The following is a 17,835-nucleotide window of genomic DNA, read 5'->3' as shown; positions in this document are numbered from 1 at the left end:
GCTGCTGTATTTTAGAGTTTGGCTGTAGACAACAGATTGTCTGGTGAGGTCTGGGTTAAATCTGGAGGCATGTAGGTAAGTATAGCGGTCAGTAGGTTTCCAGTATAGGGTGGTGTTTATGTGACCATTGCTTACTAGCACTGTAGTGTCTAGGAAGTGGATCTCTTGTGTGGACTTGTCCAGGCTGAGGTTGATGGTGGGATGGAAATTATTGAAATCATGGTGGAATTCCTTAAGGACTTCTTTTCCATGGGTCTAGATGATGAAGATGTCATCAGTGTAGCGCAAGTAGAGCAGGGGGTTAGGGGACAAGAGCTGAGGAAGCGTTGTTCTAAGTCTTCCATAAAAATGTTGACATCCTGTGGGGCCATGTGGGTACCCATAGCAGTGCTGCTGATTTGAAGGTTTACATTGTCCCCAAATGTGAAATAGTTATGAGTGAGGACAAAGTCACAAAGTTCAGCCACCAGGTTTGCCGTGACATTATCGGGGATACTGTTCCTGACGGCTTGTAGTCCATCTTTGTGTGCAATGTTGGTGTAGGGGGCTTCTACCTCCTTAGTGCCCAGGATGGTGTTTTCTCCAGGATCACCAATGGATTGCAGTTTCCTCAGGAAGTCAGTGGTCTCTCGAAGATAGCTGGGAGTGCTGGTAGCATAGGCCCTGAGGAGGGAGTCTACATAGCCAGGCAATCATGCTGTCAGGGTGCCATTGCCTGAGATGATGGGGCGTCCAGGATTTCCAGGGTTATGGATCTTGGGTGGCAGATAGAATATCCCTGGTTGGGGTTCTACACTGTCTTATTGCAAAGGGACGGAGAAGCTCGGCCAGCAGCAGGGGTGTGCAGATCACCGCCTTAGTGTGGCTGTGACAGTACCTCCAGGATCCTGACATCCTAGCACTTTACACACCTTCCTGGAGCCTCCCAATGCCCCTGGGCTGTCGGGACTGCGACCCCAACTCTACTGATGAGAAACAGGCCTGGGGAGGGGAAGCTACTGACTCAGGGTCACACCAAGTGTCAGAAGTATGGATGGGACCCAGCAGTCCTTCTCTCCAGGCCCCTTCGCTAACCGCTGCTGCACACTCCCTCCCACAGATGGCAATTACAAGCAGACCCTCATGGCCACTCCCCCAGCCTTTGAGAGGGAGTGTGCTCCTCTGCAGTGACTGGACTAGGGGATTGGGAATCAAGACTCTTGAGTTCCATTGCTGAGTTTCCTATTTGTTCCACTGCTGGTTGTTATTCTTTTCCTGGGGGACTTTGAGCAAGTTGCTCCCCCCTCTAGGGCTCTGTCCCCAGCAGTCAAATGGGGATTTCATACTTTTCCGCTATTGGAAAGTGCCAGGAGAATCTCCCAACAAAAGCTGCTCTGACAGTGCTAAGCAGTATTTGACGATTCAAGGTCGGAGCGCACTGCCCAGGAGGAGTGTTTGGCTCTGGGGTTTCACTTCAGCCCAATCTAGAGAGAGGGGCCCAGCCATGGAGTTTGGCTCAAGAAGACCAAGTCTCCAATTTGTTAAGGGCGTTTTGAATTCCATTCCTGTGCTCCAAAGTGCTTGGTATCAGTTGCAAATTTTAGAAGCATGCTCTCCACTCCATTTTCCAAATTATTCATGAAAATATTGAATAGTACCGAACCCCGGACTGATCCCTGCCGGACCCATTAGGTATACCCTCTCCTTTGGACAGCCAAACATGGAGAAGGGCTCCTGGAGTCTGGGCTTTCAACCACCTCTGTACCCACATTACGCTGATTGCAGCTGGACTGCATTTCCCTCGTTCACTTGTGAGAATGTCCTGTGAGACTGTTTGAAAAGCCTTAGTAACACCAAGCTAGATCCCATCTACTGTTTACCCGCCTCCACCAGGCCTGGAACCCTGCCAAAGAAGGAAAGAGGATCGGTTTGGAATGATTTGTTCTTGACAAATCTATGCTCACTAGTCCTAAGAACCAAATTATTCTGTAGGTGCTGCTGACAAACTGATTATTTAAGAATGTATTGCAGGATCTCTCCAGCTATGGCAGTGAGGCTAGCTAGTCTGTAAGTCTCAAGGGTCTCTTTGTTCCCCTTTTAGAGAAAGGTCCTGTCTTGTTCATGGATAGGAAGATGTTCTTTTTCAGGGATCTCAGACGAGAACTGAGGCACAACACTTAGTTTGTTAAGGCCACAAAAAAGGAGGCAGGAACCTCTTCTCTTCTGCTGGCAAAGAACCCCAGGTACCTAAAAGACAGGGACTCACATCCCTGAATGGGCTTTAAAAATGGCAATGGTTAAAGATTGGCCCCGACTATTTTTGTTTCCACATACTAGACATTTTAGCATACTTTAGAATTCCCTGGTGCTGAACACTGTGAAACTCCCCTTTCTCCTTCATATAGGGCTTTAACACCCCTTCTCTCACTCAGGGTACATCTACACTACAGGATAATTTTGAATTAACTTAAACTGGTTTTATTAAACAGATATTATAAAATTGATTGCACGCGGCCACACTAGGCACATTAATTCGGCGGTGTGCATCGATGGTCCGAGGCTAGCATCGATTTCCGGAGCGTTGCACTGTGGGTAGCTATAACTATAACTATCCGGCCAATAACTTCGATTTGTGGCCACACTAACCGTAAATCGATATGTTAATATCGATTTTAGCGTTACTCCTCTCATTGCGGAGGAGTACAGAAACCGATTTAAAAAGCCCTTTAAATCGATATAAAGTGCATTGTAGTGTGGATGGGTACAGCGTTAAATCGATTTAAGGCTGTTAAAATCGGTTTAACTGCGTAGTGTGGACCAGGCCTCAGGCTCACAACTGCCTAGAGTTCGAGAACTGTCCCTGTTCCCATGGGACAGATGGGAGGAGCCTGAGGTCCAGAGAAGGGTAGTGACCTCCCCAAGCGCCTACACAGCAAGGCGGTGGCAGAGCCGGAAAGAGAAGCCACCAGTCCTGACTCCTGTTCTAACAGACAACAAAACCCACCCCCCCCGCCCCCCGAGGCAGAGATAGAGCCCAGGAATGGAGATGGTGGAGAAATTTCATTGAAACCTTTTCTGTCAGAAAATCCCATTCAGGCTAATCCAGTTTGTTTCTCAAAATCATAACAAGTGGGATGAAAGTTCTTTGCAAAAATATTGTGTTGCAAAACAAAAGCATCTCCTGTTCATCACAGTGTGTTAAATTGTCTCCTCGCACACAAAGAGGAGACACTTGGATCTCAAACATTAGATAAGATGCTTCAGTCTGAGCTAAGGCTTTGCTGTTCTTAACAATTTCAAAATAAAAAAATACAAATAAAATAGACTATTTCAGCTATTGTATTCTGTGTTAATCTGCTCTGAGTAAACATGATAGGACACCTCATATTATGCCCTACTCCTAGTGACACTCTCCAATGGATCCCCATCCTCCACCCACTGTGAGGTAGGTAGGAGTGGATCATTATTATTTCTACTTGAAAGAAGGAGAAGCTAAGGCTGAGAAAGGCGAATTGACTTGTCTGAGGTCACACAGCCAGTCAGTGGCAGAGTTGGGAATAGGACCCAAGAGCCCTGATTTTCAACTAACCATCGGATCTTGAATTTCAGACATTGAATGACCTGAATAACGTGCTCTCAGATGAGCTCCAGACCAACAATAGTGACAGTAATTATTCAGCAAGTATTTGAGGAGAACTGCAATGTTAGAGAGAATCATGAACAGCTCAGAGACTATTAATGCAGAGAAGCAGCAAAATTCATCAAACATAGAACTGGTTCTGACTTATATACTTGATCTTTAAAGAGAAAAACAAGGACCTGAGTCTCCTCCATGTCAATAACCCCCTGCTCAGCCAGTCAGGGTAGAGACTGAGGCTGAAGGTTCTCATCAGAGAGCCCAGAGGATGGCCCATGTAACTGATGGGGATCACTGCCCGAGCACTATGTCAGCACCACATTTTTGGGTGGACCTCCAACAGTGGGAGCTGCAGAGCACATCCCTGCAACACACGCACACGCCCCTCCTGGTGTTGGGAGGGGAACAGGTAAAAGGACAAAGGAAGCAAGAGAACAAGAGGAGGGAGGGATGGAGGAGGAGGTGAAACAAAAAGGAGACTTGCTGAAGCAAAGCCACAGGGACCTCTGAGGTTTCCCTAGCCCCTCGCCCCTGTCCTGCCTGGCTGATGTCAGCATCTCTCTGTGAGGTCTCCACCTCCCCCACCTTTGACCAATAGTCTGAGGTCCTGCAAAAGGCCTTTGTGATGTCACTGCCACATCCCTTCCTTGCTGTGCCAATGTCCTGCCCCTGGCCAGGCACTTTGGAGGTTTGAGCTACTCCCTGTGGATCACCCCACTCAAGGAGTGTTCATTCAAGGAAGCAAGCCGGCTAGACAGGAAAACATCAGACGCTGCTCCCAATGCTACACTCAGTTTTTCAGAAATTAGTCGACTTTATGGCCAGAAGAGACTGTTGCAGACACAGCAGTGCCAGAGGCAAGCAACAGTGGTTCGTTGCCTAGAGTGCTTAAGCGCCAATAAACACACTAGGGTGGAGAAGCAAACAACCAAATTTATTTGAGCTCAAATAAGGTGCCAGGGAGAAATAACAATCTCAGATCCTGCACCCCTAAAACAAGCAGTTTCTTCCTTTTATATCCCAGTTGTTTACTACAAAACTTTCTTGCTGACTAGCTGATTTCTTACTCCCCCCTCCTTTCCCATCCAGCTGCAGTATCTTCTCTCATTCAATCTTTTGACTTCCCCCTTCCTCCCCCCTCTCCGCTGCTGAGACATGTACACAGTATCTTAAAACGGCCTTGAGCGGGCTTTAGCCGAGCTTCAGTGTATTACAGCAGAGAACTGGCTGTTACAACCAAAACTAACTGCTAACACTACATTTTTGCAGCTGTTAGTACATTAGGTTACACAAAGTGTTTAACATGGAGCAACACTGGTTCATTGAGGCCTACAACAGGAGGGCTTCACTGACACTTGTGGTCTATCACCTTTCCGAGTTACCTAGGGTTATGCCAGAGTGACACCAACAACTCCCTCCTTTGAGAATACTCAACAAACTTTTGGCTGAGTGTTCTCACATTTAAAAGATAACATGTGATTAAGCTCTAGGGAGCTGGAGTGCTTTACAGCAAGCAAGCAAGAGAAGAGTAACAATACACAACACCACACCAGTGAGCAGGAGGTGAACAATACCTTCCCCTAGTTCTCCCAGGTTGAGCAACCAGCCCCAGGGGGAATCAGATATAGTAGGTTTCCTTTCCTGGGCCTCCCACTGTTCAAAAGCCTGTTTGGCTGACAGGATGTGCTTGTTAATATGCTGTGCACTTTCTGGGACATAAGTACAGTATTCATCCCCTATAACGGCGCACACCCCACCCTGGGAAGCCACACTTCCACCCAGGAAGTGTCCACATATGTCTTCATGATCACAGATCAGATGGTATTCCTGATGCGTCTGTAAGGGCAGTGGGCCAAGTCTGGTACTCAAGATCACTCCGAATGGCCATCAGCTGGTCATTCAGGAAATCCCGAATTCCTAAACATACTAGATCCCACTGCAATGCCTTCCCAGCCTCAGTTATATTCAATACCATCCCTTCTTGGTGTAGTACTATAATACACCTGTTGTTTAACTATTCTCAGGTACTGTCAAAAGGCATTCCCATTAAGAGCATACATTATTAGTCATTGGAATGGTTTCAATATGGGTAAAATTTCTAGTAGCAGAACAAACTTTTGGGTACTTGTTGTTTTAAAATCCAATTAGAGAGAGCTATATATGCTGAGGGATTTATCCAAAACACAGGGCGCAGCCTGTAGAATAAACCCCAAAATCCATTCAATACCACATTCCCAAACATGGGTCCCACAAATGTCCTCCCACCAGTGTATAATTCTTTGTTTCTTCACCAGGGTCAGTTCTTAATGTCCTTTCTAGTCAGGAATTCCTGGACTTTGGCAATTTCAGTGGAGCGAGTGTTCCTTCTTCTTTCCCAAAACAGTCGTGATGCAGCATCCTACAGGGCAGAGGTTACTAGCACATAACCCTGTAATGGTTTTGATTCTTCTAGAAAAATTCAAAGGCACAGTAGATCTGTCAGTGGATAAGGGAGAGGTTACTAGCACGTCACCTTGTACGTTTTCCCTGCTGTCCAAAAGGCACAGTGGAGCTAGAAGGTGAAATAAGCTAATCATCAGTAGGAGAATTCTCCCGATGTGAAGGGGTCTTTTTGCAGTGAGAATCTTGGGTCCAAGCAGTCAGTCTTTGAGATTTTACAGCAATGTTGGTAGTCACCGGGACTTAAGGGCCTTTCCAGGGTGGAGCCAAGGCAGTATTTCGTCGGTGGACCTTTACATCAATCCCGTCTCCTGGTTCCAAGGAGTGGCAGGGCTGCTAGGGTCTTTGGGTAGCGCTTCTTTACCTGTGAGAAAAGAAACTTACACATTTCATTAGTGCCTGGCAGTGTTTTTCAGATCTCATAGCTGTGTGGGCAAATTCAAGCCCTCCTTTTCCTAGTTGTTAGCCAAGTCTTAACTGTGAGCAGTGTCCTTTGAATGGAGTCAGTGTCTTATCTATAGCCTGAGCTTGCTAGCTAATTCTTTTTTCTTTTTTTTTTTCCGTTAACTCATTCTGTGCTTTGTTCTTCTTCCTTTCTTGTCTTCTTTTAACCTGCAAAGGAAACTTCCACTTTTTACTTATACACCTTTTTCCCAACAATGAAGACATAAACATTGTCATTATACAGTAATTAGTCTTATTATTTAATATATGCCACACACACCCTTTTACTAAAATAACCTTATTACAGAGCTTTGGAGCAACAAGCCACGACAAGCACACCCACTTTGAGGAGTTCATTAAATTTAACCTCTAGTCCAATAGCTTTCCACCATCCTCAGCCCTCTGGCTAGAAATTTGAGGTAGCCAGAAAGATCCCATATACAATATGGGGAGTGGGTTAACTTTTCATGTCCTTGCTTTCAAAGACTGTTGGTATGCAAATTTTAACAACAATTTTTCCAATTAACAGTTTGACCAATGAAGTTTCTTCTCCTTACTTAAGGAAATGCATTAGACTTTAGTATATTACATTCTTCTGATTTACCCAAACGCTTTGTATTCCAAGTTGAACAAAACAAGTATCTGCATTTTAATTTAATCTTTTTGTTTGATTTTAAACTAGACTACTTTATAAAAATATTAAACACAAAAATTCCGGCCACAAGATGAACACCACAATACAGAACATAGAACACAAAACATAATTTCTATTGTGCCAGTAAATGCATGGTACGTTGAATGCTGTTCAGCTGGCATCAGTTTTCTCTGATTATCTGAAAGACAAAAAAAACAGAGGTCTACCCACCCCTTCTGGGAAGACAATCATCGCTTGAAATATACAAATACCCTTGTTGACTTCAGGCAAAAACAGAGGAATTACCCCATATTTTCTTGTATTTGTTTCATAGGCAGCCCAGGTTTTCAATTACATAACACTGTATACATTCTTCAGGTAATTTAACTAAATTGTTCATAGCCAAACCAAATGATTGCAATCCAATAATTTCTTTGCCTGAATTTATTTACAAACATTTCACAGACACCAAAAACCATTTTTTCTTTAGCATTTTCACAAAGTTCAACTGCTGTTCCCTCCAGCAACTACAGAGTTAACTTCTCACTCTCCCTTAAATCACTTGCTTGTCTCCCAACAGCTACTTTTATCAACTCAAATCACCATTCCAAGTAAGTCCTGGGTATTTTAATCCTCATGCTTACACTTACTGACTCCTTCCTTCCACTACACCCTGAAAGTTTTCCAACCTGTTTTCCAGTCTCTCTCTCTGTTGCCTGTCTGCCTGGGCCCGATCCTGCTTGTCTTGCTGAACCGTCCCTTCCATGGGCACCAACTTTTTCCACTACCAGTTTAGCTAGGAGGGTGGGCTTCTCAACTAGCCCCCACCCTTCCTGGTCTCTTCCCTTAAACATTCTTACTCACAAGACTACCCGAGTCCTCCTTCATGAGGCTTGTCACCTGGACAAAAACACATGAACCATTGGGCAAAGGCCATTTACTTAACATATAATTTAAAGGACTATTCTTAGAGGGTTTACCCAAAGACCCATCCATCTGTCTGCTGACACTTAAACAGAAGAGAGAATTACACAGAGCGCAGAGGGAATTACAGTCTAAGCCAGACTTTCCCACTTCTATACACTGACCACTACAAGGGACGGGACAGAAGGATCTTAATTCAACCTCAGAGCTTTCTCGCACACATGGCTTCCACTCGGAGGAATTACGAAAGAGAGGTTCAGTTCCGCCCACACTCCTAACATCCAAATGAACAGAGCAGAAAACCAACAGTAACCGGTTAAACAGAACAGAACCAGAACCAGATAGTGTTTCCTTATCCTATTAGGGCTCACTTTTACTCATGCAGTTCTCAACATATAACACCAACAGTACCAAGCAAAGCAAACATAAAATAACAAGGGTAAAACAAATAGATGGTGTAAGTTCTGCAGGGCTCCCTCCTTCTTAATTGCTCACCAAACTGTGACAAATTTCTGTTACCAATCTATCCCTCGTGTCAGGTGATCAGGCTGACACTACAGGATAGTTGGGGGAAGATAAAGAAAACACACCATATAACTGAATTTTAAAGCTTCATTAATAAAATAATAAAACAACAGAGAGTGTTGGGAACGCTCCCTCATCACTCAGGAAAACATTAATGCCCAAGCCCCTTTCATACCCACACACGTACGTCCGGACTGGCCACTTCTGTGTATAATGTTCAGAGGAGGGGGAGAGGTGGACAGGAGATTATCCTGTATACAGCTTGTCCAGAATTTCCAACATGCTTTTGCTCTTGGGAGGGCTGTTCTCTTACACCCTGGAATCTCCTGCGGTGTCTTTCAGAGATTCCAGTCCAGGTCGGCTGCCTGTGCCTTCTTCTTTGTCACCAAGCCACACCGACTCCAGGGTCACAAAGGCACACTTACTAGACAGTTAAGCTTTGCAAATGTAATCTCAGTTCTGTAACTTGTATTGCCTTTGGTTCACCTCTGTCTATATTTTTTTTTCACAGCCAGCTGGGGCTGAAAGCAGCCCCTCCCTGCACCAAGCACAGTCCTTGTCGATTCCTGACCCTGAATGCAGAGCAACCCCCCCCACCCTTCCATCCCTGAGCCAAGATGATTTTTAAATTAACCCATTCCTTTCCTCAATAGACAAATTTGCTCACGCTGTGTCAGGGCTTTTTGGTGATTAAACGCTCCTCTTAGATGTATGATCTTATCTAGATTGAAGTACCTTCTAGTGGGCATTGTTTAGATGGATTTTCACGCATGTAAATATTCCAATTCTCTAAATACCGGCAGGTTGTTGAACCATAATGTACGTACATGCAATATGCTGGGGTACTCTTAGGGGGTGAGATGGAATGTTTAGACTGCCCCCCACCCATTTTCCACTTACACACACAGGGAGGGTGCCCTGTCCGCACTAGCGGCTCATAAACTAAGGATTTTTCCCTACAGGGTACTCACACAGGAGAGGCTAATGAGGATGGCCACGACCCTCCTACACCTCCCTTCAGCAAAGAGCGTCGGCTAGTCTCTGGGAGACGGCGCTGCTTACTCTGATTGCATCCAGTGAGATGATCAGACTGTCAGTAGCCCACACGGAAAGGAAAGGGGAAGGGAAGTTGGGTACACACACTCCTAGACTCAGGTAGCTTCCTCACTGGACGATGCCAGGCCGAGTCAGCCCACCATGGGTCGGACCTCCTAAAGATCCACTAGTTACCGGGCTTGCGTTAGAGTAGTCCTGGTCACGAGCTTTTGCTTCACAGGGTACTCTGGGCGTCTTCCGGTAACAGTCACTCATACTGCCCCCCTCCCTTTTTTTTTTTTTTTTTTTGCAGCCACAACAGGGAGAGAGTGCACTAGGACATAGGGTCTCCCATTCCTAGACAGGTCCCTCCTTTGTCCCTGAACTATCCCTAACCTGCTTTTGGATCCTTGCACTCCGCCAGACAGGGGGAAGAACAGGAGTTACGGTTTGTTTTTTTCCTTTTTTTTTTTTTTTTTAACCAGAGCTTTTCATACAAACGGTTTCAGAACCTACCTGTTCACTGACAAAACAGGAGTAATTGTACTGTAATTTACTGATCCTTCAGGTGGCCACCTTTCCTGACTCTTTAATTTGTACTGAGGCCAGTCCACTGTACAAAACTTTTGTAACCTAGTTTTGGATAACGGATCCGATCCAAACACCTTCCAGTTCTCCAGAATGCATTCTAGGGGGGAGCACCTTGCCTTCCCCACTTTGCTCTGCCCCTGCCCCGTGTTGCAGGTAGATGCTGGGCGTCCCCAGATCCTAACAGAGAAAGTCCGGACAACCGGACTGTTCCTACCTTATCCAAGGGACCGGTTCCTCACCGTCGCCCGGGACCGGTTCCACACCGTCGCCCACAACTGCTTCTCCACTATTTGAGCGCGTTGCACCGTTGTGCCCTCTGGGGTCGCTCACACCCCGTCTCCGCCGAGGCCCCCGGTGAAGTCACCGGTGTGCACTGGGCGTCGGTTATCACCGCGATCCGTTGACCTCCAGGAGGGATCCAGGCAAGGCTAATTTTCGCCTCAGTCCACAACTGCTTTATTCTTAGTTTAGTTTAATGCTGGTGACCTCTTTTTAAAAAAATATTTATTGGTTGTGTTGTTGTTGTAACATATTAGGTTACACTAGGTTACACAAAGTGTTTAACATGGAGGTACACTGGTTCATGGAGGCCTACAACAGGAGGGCTTCACTGACACTTGTGGTCTATCACCTTTCCGAGTTACCTAGGGTTATGCCAGAGTGACACCAACACCGGCCTCAGGACCAACCCTTGGGGCACTCCTCTTGAAACTGGCTGCCAACTAGACATGGATCTATTGATCACTACCCATTGACCCAGACTATCTAGCCAGCTTTCTATCCACCTTATAGTCCAATCGTCCAGCCCATACTTCTTTAACTTGCTGGCAAGAATACTGTGGGAGACCATATCAAAAGCTTTGCTAAAGTCAAGGAATAACACATTCACTGCTTTCCCCTCATCCACAGAGCCAGTTATCTCCTCATAGAAGGCAATTAGGTTAGTCAGGCATGACTTGCCCTTGATGAATCCATGCTGACTGTTCCTGATCACTTTTCTCTCCTCTAAGTGCTTCAGAAGTGATTCCTTGAGGACCTGCTCCATGATTTTTCCAGGGACTGAGGTGAGGCTGACTGGCCTGTCGTTCCCCAGATCCTCCCACTTCCATTTCTTAAAGAAGGGCACTACAGTAGCCTTTTTCCAGTTATCCAGGACCTCCCCCGTTCGCCATGAGTTTTTAAAGATAATGGACAATGGCTTTGCAATCACATCCACCAACTCCTTTAGCACCCTTGGATGCAGCGCATCCAGCCCCATGGACATGTGCTGGTCTCCAGTTTTTCTAAATAGTCCCAAACCACTAATACCTCCACAGAGGGCTGGTCACCTTCTCCCCACACTGTGCTGCCCAGTGCAGCAGTCTGGGAGCTGACCTTGTTTGTGAAGACAGAGGCAAAAAAAGCACTGAGTACATTAGCTTTTTCCACATCCTCTGTCCACTAAGTTACCTCCCTCATTCATTAAGGGGCCCACACTTTCCTTAACTTTCTTCATGTTACTAACATACCTGAAGAAACCCTTCTTCTTACTCTTAACATCTCTTGCTAGCTGCAACTCCAAGTGTGATTTGGCCTTCCTGATTTCACTCCTGGATGCCTGAGCAATATTTTTATACTCCTCCCTGGTCATTTGTCCAATCTTCCACTTTTTGTAAGCTTCTCTTTTGAGTTTAAGATCAGCAAGGATTTCACTGTTAAGCCAAGCTGGTTGCCTGCCATATTTACTATTCTTTCTACACATCAGGATGTTTTTTCCTGCAACCTCAATAGAGATTCTTTAATCCTTTAGAGGATTGGAACTGATTTTAGTGGAGTCACATGTTTGCTAGGTTTTTATGCATTTGCACAGGAAAAGATTGAGTGTTGCCATTCATTTCAGGGACCTCTACTCAGTGGAACTCCTCAACATAGCAGAAATGCAATTACTTTTGTTGAAGGAAAAGGTTTATAAGGGGGCACTTGGGTTTGAACCAAGGACTTTCTGACCTGTAGTCAAACACTCTACCACTGAGCTACACCCCCATGATTGCTATAGAGGTAAGTCAGTAATCTTAAAGATTTTGAAGGACAGGCCCTGCCTCAGATGTCTCCTGTTCTCTTCCCAGACCACAGTGCTTTTAAAAATGGGGTTTGATTAAACTTATAGATACATGGAGACACCACAGCTTGCACACCCACCCACATAGCTTCCCCCAGTGACATAGCTACCACCTCTCGGGGAGATGGATTAACTACACGGACGGGACAGCTCTCTCTCCTCTGCTTAGAGCATCTTCATTCTTTATGAATAGGTAGGAAAGAACCTCCTGAATGGACAGTAACCAATTATCAAATATTGCTGGGTCTGCATTCAATATGGGTAACTGGTCATATTGGGTTGGATGAGTAGGAGCATTGCCAGCAGATGGAGGGAAGTGATTATTCCCCTCTATTTGGCACTGGTGAGGCCACATCTGGAGCATTGTATCCAGTTTTCGCCCTCCAACTACAGAAACAAATTGGAGAGAGTCTAGGGGAGGGCAACAAAAATGATTAGGGGGCAGGGGACTTACGAGGAGAGTCTGGGGGCAGGACCACCCAGAGGGGGGGCAAGTGGGGCAATTTGCCCCAGGTCCTGAAGAGCCCATATATGAATATAGTATTCTAGAGTATTGCAACATTTTTTTATGACAGGCGCCCCCAAAATTGTTTTGCCCCAGGCCCCATGAATCCTCTGGGTGGCCCTGCCCACTCCACCCCCTTGACTCATTCTCCTCCCTCTGAGGCCCCACCTGTGCTCTGCCCTCACTCCTATTTGGCTACTTCCCACCCTTGCTCTTCCTCTTTGGCTGAGGCCTGCTGGTCCACCTTTTGCTTGCTCCTCTCCTCCCCAAAGACCTCCTTATGCCTCTCCACCCCCTACCCCAAGGTCTACCTGCTGCTCCCACCTCTCTGCCCTTCCCCTGAGACTCACCCTGTCCAAACCTTTCTGCCCCCTCCCCTAAGACCAGCCATGCCCACCACTTGCACCTCTCTGCCCCTCCCCTGAGACCCACCCTGTCCACCTCTTTCCTCGGTCATCTCTTGTTATTCCTTGAAACATCAAGGATGGAATAAAAAAGCTGAGTTTATTCCAGGGTGAGGAAAGAAAGGAGCCACCAACCCCCTGACAAATCTCAGTGCCCCAGAGAAAACCTGCCCCCTGCTATTGCAATCCCTGATGTGCTGGGGATATGATGGTAAAGGAACTGTCTGAATGATCAAAGCAGGAAATGGACAACAATCTACTGGAACGTCATTAATCACAAACACACTCTCTTCATGCTCCAACCAGAAGGGAAATGAGCAGGAATTCTTTCAGTTCAGGCAAGGACACACTTACACAATGGCACAGCAGTGTGTGTGTTGTAGAAGCTGGTCTGAGGAAACAACTGGAATTGATCACTCAGAGAGAACAGAACTGGAGTGTAGTGAGAGACATATGTCAAACAAGTAGTTGTGGCTGCGTGGTTAAAACAATGAGTTAGAAATCCTTTGGGGTTTCCCTGCACAGGTTCAAATCCTGCCCACTGTGGAGAAAGTTCTTGTTCTCTACATTTCAACAAAGCTGAGCCTTGTCTCACTTTCAAGCTATGTCTTCACTAGTGGGTAATGTGGCTTTAAGGTGTTTTAATTAAACAGCTGTTGCATGGCCACACTATGCCCCTTGTGTCACCAGAGCACATCCAGGCTAGACTCTTGGATGGCCACAGAGAGCAGGGCACTGTGGGTAGCTGTGCAACTGGCTGCAGGTGCTTTGGGAAGGGTTTGCAATGCCTCCTGGGCTGGTACAGCATCACATGATGCAGGTTTCTCTATCCATTGTTCCATGGGAATCCTACTAGATTGCCAGCTGCTTTTCCACTGCAATGTGCCTGGTGGGGTAGAGAGTGTGTGTGTGTGTTAGAGAAGAGTGTGTTGGCACGCTGTCTCTAAGTTCAGACAGCTGCTACAAGGAACCAGTCCTGAGGCAGGGGGACGGGGACAGCCCCAACATCAGACCCCGTTTCCCTCACTGGCTCGGCTCAGCTCAGCACAGCAGCCTCTGTCACACATGCACACTGCGGCCTGCTTAGCTCTGTCAGGGGTGCTGGAACAGGGGGTTTAGAGGGCCATGGCCCCATCACTCTTTACCGGCTGTTAGGACAAATGATGGAGTGAGGGGAAGGGTGGAGTCTTGGTGGGGGGAAGAGGCGTTCTGTGGGTGTGGCCTTGAGGGGAGGGGTGGTGTGAGTGTGGGTCCTTGAGGAAGGGGTGTCATGGGAGTGCCACAGTTCAGACAACGGTGCCCCCTCCCCACTGTAAGGAAGCTCCCACCGCCCCTGCTCTGTGTTCATAGCGGAGGAAAGAGCAGCTTCCATGGCAGTGATTTGCTCCCCGGGGCTCTGGCAAGGGGGCTCAGGTGGCGATTTAAAGGGCCTGGGGCTCTGGCCTCTGCAGGGAGCCCTGGGCCCTTTAAATCACGAGCCTGGGGAAGCCGGCCCGGGCTGGCACAGCGTACCCACTCTTGCCAGTACCCCATACCGGACCAGAACGGCTTACTTTCACCTCTGGAAGGTCCTCACATGGATCAATAGCTGGTTAAAACCTGGAAAACAAAGGCTAGGACTAAATGATCAGTTTTCAGGAAGCAAACAGGTAACTAGTGGTGTCTGTACTGGGACTATTCAACATATTGATAAACAATCTGCTAAACAACGAGGTGACTAAATTTGCAGATGATTCAAAACTACAGAGGATAGTTAGGTGCGAAGCAGCCTGTGAGGAGCTAAAAAGAGATTTCACAAAACTGGGTGAAAAGGCAACAAAATGGCAGATGAAATTCAATGCTGATAAATGCAAAGCGATGCACATTGGCAAACATAATCCCAACTCTACATATAAAACGATGGGATGTAAAATAGCTGTTGCAACTCAAGTGAGAGATCTTGGAGTCACTGTGGATAGTTGTCTGCAAACATATACTCAATGTGCAGCAGCAGGCAAAAAGCAAACAGAATGTTGGGAGAGAGAAAATCTTATTGCCACTGTATAAATCCATGGTACGCCCACATCTTGAATGCTGCTTGCAGATATGGTCACCCCATCTTTAAAAAGATGTATTGCAATTGGAAAAGGTTCAGAAACGGGAATGGAGTGTTTGCCATATGGGAAGAGAATAATAAGACTGGGACTTTTTGGCTTGGAGAAAAGATGACTAAGGGGGGATATGATAAAGGTCTATAAAATCATGGCTGGTGTGGAGAAAGTAAATAAGGAAGTGTTACTTATTCCTTCTCATAACACAAGAACTGGGGGTCACCAAATGAAATTAATAGGCAGCATGTTTTAAAACAAACAAAAGGAAGTATTTTTTCACACAATGCACAGTCAACCTGCAGAACTGCTTGCCAGAGGATGTTGTGAAGGTCAAGACTATAACAGGGTTCAAAAAAAAGAGCTAAATCAATTCATGGAGGACATGCTCTGAGCCAGGATGGGCAGGGAAGGTGTCCCTAGTCTCTGTTTGCTAGGAGCGGGTGACAGGGGATAGATCACTTGATGATTACCTGTTCTGTTCATTCCCTTTGGGGCACCTGGCTTTGGCCACTATGGGAAGACAGGACACTGGGTGAGATGGACCCAGTCTGACCCAGTCTGGCTGCTCTTAAGTCCTTATGCTCCTTTCATACAGATGCCTGGGATTCTGCCTCACAATGTGTCCCTGAGGTCTCAGCCAAAATGTCCAGACAGGCAAACACTCTGGGCTCCTGAAGCCTCTGCCATCCACGTAGTCCCTGACCCTTGCTGCTGCTCCTTGCTGTAGAAGGTGAAAGGAGCGGAGGTAGCGCAGGAGCCTTCTGGGGATGCAGATCCGAGTCTTTGGGAGAGACACATTGTCTGAGACATCAGAGCGCTGTAAACCATGTAGCTACCCCCTCAATCAGGGGTCTTTTCCAGCCCTGAGTCTGTGCTACCGCGATCCCTCCCGCAGAACAGGGTGCCCACAGATTACAGCCTGAAAATAGACATGTGACACTAACTCCTGTTCTCCCTGACAGGGTCTGCCCTAGACCAAGTGGCACCCCAAGCAAGACGTGTCTTCGGTGTCCCCCCCCAATATGTTAAAATTTTTCATTGCATTTGTATCTCAGTACATGATTTCGATGTACAATTTCGATGCATGATTTTCTCTGTCATATAAGATGCTAAATTTGCAGGCTAGGTTCTGTAAACCTGTATTTATTCATGCCATATATAAGCAAATAAAACAAATGCATTTTCTTTAAGCATATAGAAACTTTTTAATTTTAACGGTAACTGAAACGTACTAACATCTAGAAATGGAACTGTCACCAGCACAGGGCTGGCCAGTATTAAATAGTGTTATAGTAGGAGACAGCGTTAGTATGTTAACCCCAGGGCCTTTAGTTGAAAGGTCGCTTCTCTCACCTTGCAATCATGAACTGAAGCACAGCATTAAAGAGATCCAAAGATTGGCCAATGGCTTTTCAAGCGCTAAAATAGCAAGTGATGTCGCTCTCTCATTTGGCCATCAGCGACTGAAGATGTGGTTGAATGAGCTGGAGCTTCAAGGTGAGGTTGAGTCTGTCTGCTGCCTTCCGTTGCGCTGCTGGGCACCAAGTCCATGGTGGGCAATATGTGAAGCTGGGAGAAGAGAGTGGGGTGGCAAGTGGTGGCAGGACTTTTTCCACCAGAGTCTACCTGCCCAACTTCCTCCTCATACTGCTGGGCCCCCGTCGCCTTCAGGTAACACAGGAACTAAGGCAGGAATAGGGTGAGGAAGCAAGTAAAGCCGTACAAAGAAGGCAAAAGTGAATCCTGTCTTCATGGGTCACTCGCAACGACGTTCTTTTCTGTGCCGCAGCTGACAACAACATCCCAGACAGAAAAGAAATAGGCCAAAAAGAAACCTAGCAGCTGCTGAAGTAGTTCAGTTGGGAGCGTGCTAGACTAACAGGCTATTCTATCCCCCTTTGTGCAGGGGTGGGATGTTTTTCTGAGAGTGCAGCAGGGCCTTTAACTGCCACGAGTCCCTCATTTCAGGCTATGCAGGAGGAAAAGACAGCATGGGCTTCTGCACCGAGTTGGCCCACCTGACCTTTCATTATTCTCTTGCTCTTTGTCAGCAAGGGGAAGAAAAAGAAGCTCTTCCCTCAAGCTGGAGTCACACGGGCCGAGGTAAGGACAACTTCCTGAGTGCTGGCTCCAGTCCTCTGCTCTGCCAGCTGACCTATCGAAGGGCTGCCACCACTTTCTCTAGGTTTGTCCATTGGTCTGTGGCAGGGTGAGCAACAACCAAGCAGGTGGAGTTTCTGTAGTGTAGTGGTTATCACATTTGCCTAACATGCAAAAGGTCCCTGGTTCAAAGCCAGGCAGAAACATGCTGGTTTCCTTTTCCCAGATCCCCTTCCTGTTCAGGAAGGCGCTCCTCCTTCTGCCACTGGCCTGTCCCTGGGATAACTCCAACGCCTGCATGACAGAAGGTGCTGACAGCAGTGGAGAAAGCACCTTGGTGTCAAGCTGGAGAACCTAGAGAAGTGAGGCATGTTACTTTTTCAGATACTTGTGGCTTGGCCTCCTCTGCCCTTGGAGATTGGCTGGTGGA

The 17,835-nt window shown here is 46.8% G+C and overlaps 2 non-coding genes across 2 annotated transcripts; one reads left to right on the top strand and one right to left on the bottom strand.

Annotated features, from left to right (window-relative positions):
- Positions 1 to 12,158: 12,158 nt before the first annotated feature.
- On the bottom strand, positions 12,159 to 12,230 carry TRNAC-ACA (transfer RNA cysteine (anticodon ACA)). The gene has a single exon. It is a non-coding gene; the product is annotated as a tRNA-Cys (tRNA).
- A 5,308-nt stretch (positions 12,231 to 17,538) lies between these two features.
- TRNAV-AAC (transfer RNA valine (anticodon AAC)) lies at positions 17,539 to 17,611 on the top strand. The gene has a single exon. It is a non-coding gene; the product is annotated as a tRNA-Val (tRNA).
- Positions 17,612 to 17,835: the final 224 nt, after the last annotated feature.

This window comes from Gopherus flavomarginatus, chromosome 23, assembly GCF_025201925.1.
Source record: "Gopherus flavomarginatus isolate rGopFla2 chromosome 23, rGopFla2.mat.asm, whole genome shotgun sequence".
In the NCBI taxonomy this organism is placed as follows: Eukaryota; Metazoa; Chordata; order Testudines; family Testudinidae; genus Gopherus; species Gopherus flavomarginatus.
This window is presented reverse-complemented; position numbering and strand designations above follow the sequence as displayed.